Genomic DNA, 6,446 nt, shown 5'->3' on the forward strand with positions numbered 1-6,446 from the left:
CATGTCACCATTCAGCTGAGTGTACCATCATTCAGAGAGTTGCAATCATCATCTCAAGTTCCACTGGGTCATTTTACTTCATGCTTCAGTTGTGCCTAAGTAAGGTTCATTTCCCTCTCCTAAGGTTTTGAAGGTAATTTCTCTTGGATGGTCAAATCAGCAGCAAAACTTGTATCCTGATGTTCATACACCTTCCCTTATCCTTAACGTACCTTATTGACACTTCCCATCACTGATATCCCTCAAATTCCTCATTTTCGCACAAACCCTAGTTTCTTGCTACAACTTGACAATTTTCTCAGCTAGCCCTGTGTTTTGCCCTTTTGGACCCCTTCCCCTGAGTCAATATTTGCAATTCCACTTTCCCTTGCTTCCTAACATCCCTCCCTGCTTCCAAGAATTTTCCCAAGAATTTAGAAGCCCCTTATCCCCTTCATTTCGCTTCATTTCGACAAATCCCCTATTCCACACATCAGGATAGGTTTTACTTCAATGATATTTCTAAGAAAGAAAAGATGAATTTGGGAAAAATGAGAGAATTTTTTTTCCACAATAGGCCAAGGAATAAAAACCTCCTTCACTTTTTACACAAGTGTCATGGTTTTAGAGAAATGTCAAAAATACAGTTGCCTCAAGAGAATTGATGCACCTTTGATGTGACTTTGGGAAAATCAAGATTTATCCTAGCTTGGTTAGCCAAATGACTTGCTTGATAAGTTAAATTATAATTAGACACAAATATATTTCCAATGAGCTATCATGAGCTCAATTTTGGGTTGAGGAAGACCTTCAAAAGTTGACTGCAACAACACTCTGCCTTTAGGCAGCCTCATTTTGCACATTTTGACCAGTCTTGGGAGATTTGACTGTTGATAGGGAAAATGAACTCCAAATTGAAAAATTCAAGTTTGGTTGGAAATTAGACTCAATAATATTTCCAAAGAGCTATTGTGCACCCAATTTTGACACTGTTAAGGCCCTCAAAACTGGTCTGCAAAAGGCGCTACACATAGAAATTTTTACCACAAGGTTTTTTGCTCTATGCGCCACGCCACGTGGCGCTCGCTTTTGCTAGGGGCATCCAGATCACAAAAAATCAGAATTTTTGGATTTGGAATGAAAAATTATGCTCTCCTACCTATGGCCAAGAAATTTGGGCAGGTTTTGAGCCCTCAAAAAGGTCCAAAACACTCAAAAAATGACCTCACTGCCCCTATTTTGACACATAGGAAGCAGTGTTGGGAGAATGGACTTTTGGAGGGGCAAATGGAGGCAAAATTGAAAAATTTCAATTGGGTGGGAAATTATACAGGTATAAGTTTCCAAAAAGCACACCTGGAGCTCATTTGGACACTGGGAAGGCCTCCAAAAGTGGGTCCAAATAGGCACGACGCACAGAGAATCAGGGGCGGCGCATAGAGGAAAAATTACCAGTTTGACCAAGTTTTGCTCTGTTTTTCGCCCAGTTTTGCCTAGTTTGGCTTTTTTACTTTCCTAATGGAAACTTTTTGATGTAGTTTGATGTATATTGATGGATCATGATGTAAATATGTTAGAATTTCACTTGTAGAGGTAGATTCATCAGTTTAAAGGTTGTTTGAAACTGAATGAATCAGTTCCCTTGTTTCTAGAGGCATGCTATTATGTTGCCTAATTTCTAGTTCTCAGTTTAGAATCAGTTGGATCAGCTCCTAAAATCATGAGCCCAACCCCTGGAGGCTAGGATGAGTTTTTGTTTGCCTATATATTATGTTTTTTCAGTCATTAGCATGGTTGGACTCTTGAGAAAGCCTTGAGCTTCATTGTACATTCATTTTTCAGTATTTTGGCTAAGGAATTGAGACCAGGATTTGCAGCACTCTTTGCGATTCATGTGGAAATTTTTCTTGTTATAGTGCTTCTTCTTGTGATTGTGAATTTTTTTATGTGATTGCATTATCTATCTTATTTCTTCTGAACTAAACAAACAAGAGTGTAAGTAGAATTCATTGAAAGTGCAATGCTCTACTTGAAGTTTGCTTTAGTTGTTTGATGTTTTCAACTGTTTGGGGAGGATTCATGATTTCTCTTGCCCTCTTCAACACCTCACCTATATTTTCCTTCCATCTCACTAACATTTAAGTGCCAAAATGATTGCCTACCTTACCCCATCGATATCTCTGCAGAATTGAGCCTCAATCCCCACACCCCAAAATTTGTCTTTCCCTCTGAGCTAACAAATCATCATTTTATCAAATCAAACTCTCTTGAACATATAACTAGCCTAAAATCAGAAGATATTTCAATTATCTCAAGCCCCATAAATCATCATTTGCTGAGATTGACTCGGAGAGAGCCCTCTCCTAACCTGGTAGGGCTAGCTACCAGGCTGAGTGTGGTTTGATGTTGGCCCTGGATCCTACCTTTTCAGCCTGAGGTAAATCTAAGCACTAATAGCTTGAATTGGTTGAACCTTTGCAAGATCAGCCTCGCAAATCCTGACAGCCTCCCATGGCAGATGAAAAGAAAGACGAGGGGGCAGGAGATCTTATCAAAATCTTGCTCGAAGAAGCCCTCGAGCAACAAAGGAACGCGATGATGGATAGCTTTGCACAAATCCTTCAACAGCTACTCAGAGGCGACACATCAGCTTCCAACAGCTACTCTGGAAATGCCACACTGTTTAAGGTACAAGTTAATTTTGAAATCCCCATATTCAAGGGTCAGATAGACGTAGATTCCATCGATAAATGGTTAAATCTGCTAGAAGGTTATTTTTCTGTTCATGATTTTTCCAGTCGGGAAAAGATTATTTTCACTCTTCTCAAAGCAACCCCCTGCGTCAAGGATTGGTGGGAAACCTACTGCGAGTAGAAGGATGAAAGTATGGGCTCACTATTTTCCTCCACACCCTCTTGGGATTGCTTCTGGGATGCCATCAAGGAGCAGTATTACCCTGTCAAAAGCTATGAGGACAAATACATAAAGTGGACCACGCTGCGGCAGGGAAGGGACCAAGATGTGCCAGAGTTCACAAGAATTTTTCATACCCTTCGCACACAGTTTGGTATCAAGGATTCTGAGTTGCATTTGGTACTCAAATATCGTGGCTACCTACACAAGTACATCCAAGAAGAGATGGAGTTCTTGAACATCTCCTCGCTCATCATGGCATACCGATATGCTATTAAAATCAAGCAGAAGTTTAAAAAAAAGAGGCGAGACTTTGGATTTGCAAATCTGAAGACCAAAGGACAAAGCCAAGGCGAGGTGACCCAAGACAACCCGCCGAAGCCGAAGGAAAAGAACAACACCACAAAGTCAAAGAAGGACACAGGAAAGTGGTGTGAGTTCCATAAGAGCCCCACTCACAATGCAAGTGAATGTCGAACCAAGCAGACGATGGTGGCCGATTTGAAGGTTTCTGAATCAGATGCATGTTCCGACCCTAAGTCAGAACCCAACAAGGGGAATGGAAAAGGGAAGTAGATCATTGATGCGGAGCCCAGCACCACTGTTGCCACCGCAAAGAGCCATAATAATGAGCCCGAAGATCCAGAGGAGGGGGAGCGTCTTTTCCACTCACAAACATGGGAGAAGGGTTCATCGCTACAATTCATTGTCGACAATGGTAGCCAAAAGAACCTCATTTCAATAGAGGTTGTGAAGCGGTTGGGCCTACTGACTACACCACACCTGCAGTCGTATAGTATCAGGTGGCTTCACTAAGGACAAGATCTTGAGTTCGCCAACAATGTCGCCTTCCCTACAGCATCAAGCCCTTCACATATGAGGTATTGTGTGATGTTACACCTATGGATGTTTGTGATGTATTATTAGGCCAGCCATACTTGTGGAGGCGACATGATGTGTATCAGTCAAGGCCTCATGCTGTTATTATTTCTTTGGTTAATTCATTATATAGGATACCAGAGGTAGCCCCACCTACCGCCACCTCTTTGATCACTGCTAAGAAAGGCAGCAAGCTCATCTCCCAGACTAGGAAATTCATTTTCTGTTTGGTTCGATCCCAAAGTAAGGGGAAGATCGTCACCACATCCATGACCCCCGCGAAGGGTTCCTACACGCAACAGCAGCAGCAAATGGATACAGTCATGACAGAACACAGGAACAACTTCTCCTCACCCACAAGGATACCACACAAGCTTCAGGTGGGCAACAAAGTCTGGCTGCATCTATAGAAAGAACGCCTCACAAGAGCCCATCATAAGCTCCGACCACGCCGGCATGGTCCTTACACCATTACCAAGGCTATGGGAAATAATTCTTTGGAGCACAACATTCCTCCATTCCTTCACTTGCATCGAGTGTTCAATGTGGAACACCCTCGACCATGCTTCCCACCATTACTGGACACATCATAGATTGCAGCACAGCTCACCAGGGACCAAGTTCAGCAGATGGAGGAACTCAACGCAATGGGGACCATTACTTCCTAAGAGGGGAGGAATGATCCAGGTGGATGTTGGTGGCCACCCACCTATCCCATTTGGACCCCCATAATTGTCTCTTTTAGTTTTCAGTTTCCATAATTGTAGCACAATTTACTACTTTTAGCAGTTTTTCGAGACCTGAACTTCCGTAGCCGTTTTGAGGCCCTCAACGACGATTTTGGGAAATTTGGGAGAAACATGGGTCCATGGACTGATGTTGCTTTTTCCAAAGTTGTAGTGTTCAGATAGATCTTTCTAACAAGCTATTGTATGCATAAAACGAAGATCGGGTGCTAAGTTACGAACTTGGGAAGTTGATGTACCAACTTACCCAAAACGGGCCCACAATTTGGCATTTCATCTTCTAGGGTTAGGTTTTGGGATGTTAATGGTTTTCCATTGTTTCTCAATAATAAATAGGCCTTCGAGCCTCATTGTAACACAGTTCAAAGCCATGTAACCGCCACATCTCTTCTCAAAGATAAGCTACCACTGCCCTAGCTGGTTTATTTCCATTTCTGTTTGTAAGCATATTTCAGTATTTTACATTAATGAAATGAAGTATTATTTACACTGCATCTTTGTGTTTATGGTTATCTCTATAATTTGTTGTGTTCCTGTTTAAATCCAGATCAACAACCTTATTATGTATGCCCTTCTTATATCTGATAACAAGATGAAATTGTTGTAGAAAACCCATCCACTTGTAATGTTGTTATTGTTGCAATTTAGTTTGTGAGTGTAAATATTGAAGTGGTTGATGATCTTTGTGTATGATTGTTTCTTTACCCATTATGTAATGTTTCCACTTTTTAACACTCTAAACTAATGCATATAATTCTTTATCATATGTAGGATAGTTAACTACTACTAATTTGAATGTCTCAGAATGAAAGCATATAGGCTTTCTGTGCTGCATCAATACTACCCCCATGGCATATTCACTTGCATCTGTCTCGATCTCAATTGGATGTTGAATATCTGGTAGTGCTAGTACTAGCATTGTACTGATCCTTTCTTTCAATGTGTCGAAGGCTTTCTGTTGTTTGCCTCCCCACTAAAACACATGTTTCACACTTGTTAAAGCATGTAAAGGAGCTGCAATCAATGAAAAGTTAGCAATAAACTTTCTCCAATATTGTGCTACACCTAAGAAACTTCTAACTTCCGTAGCAGTATTGGGCTTAGGCCAATTTACAATGACTTCGACCTTAGATGGATCTATCTTCAATTCACCACCCCCTACAATATAACCCAAATAATTCAAAGATATTCTGCCAAATTCACATTTTGACAATTTTACATAGATATTTTCTCTTTTCAAAACATCTAAAACCTTCTTTACATGCTTAATGTTCATCCCATGTTCTACTGAAAACAAGAATATCATCTAAATAGACTATTACAAAATCATCAATGAATGGTCTAAATACATCATTCATGACTAGCATGAATGTAGCTGGAGTGTTAGTTAAGGCAAAAGGCATAACCATCCATTCATAGAGTCCTTGCTTTGTTTTGAAAGAAGTCTTCCACACATCCTGTTCTACAACTCTGATCTGATGGTCGCTGCTTCGCAAGTCCAATTCAGAGAAGTAAATTGCATCTTTTAACTGATCTAACAAATCATCAATACGGGGAAGAGGATAATGATTCTTTATTGTGATTTTATTTAATGCTCTAAAATCAATGCACATTCTCCATGAACCGTCTTTAGGTGATCTGCACGGTGATGTGCTTGGTCGAATAAACCCTTGATCGAGCAACTCCTGTACCTGCTTCCTTATTTCTGCATTCTCTAGAGCTAATAACTTGTACATTCCAATGTCAGGTAGTGGAGCATCTTGCTACAAATAAATTTCATGTTCTATTTCTCACTTGGGTGGAAGCCCTTTAGGCTCTTGAAACAAAATATCATAATTAGAAACAAACTTAACTAGATCTGCTTTCTGTTTATGATTACAACCTTGGAATGCATAGGATTTATCAATATCCTTTGCTTTTACAATCATA

Source organism: Pinus tabuliformis, chromosome 5_2 (genome assembly GCF_031772625.1).
Source record: "Pinus tabuliformis cultivar Carrire ecotype Pingquan chromosome 5_2, CPIR1, whole genome shotgun sequence".
Taxonomy (NCBI): Eukaryota; Viridiplantae; Streptophyta; class Pinopsida; order Pinales; family Pinaceae; genus Pinus; species Pinus tabuliformis.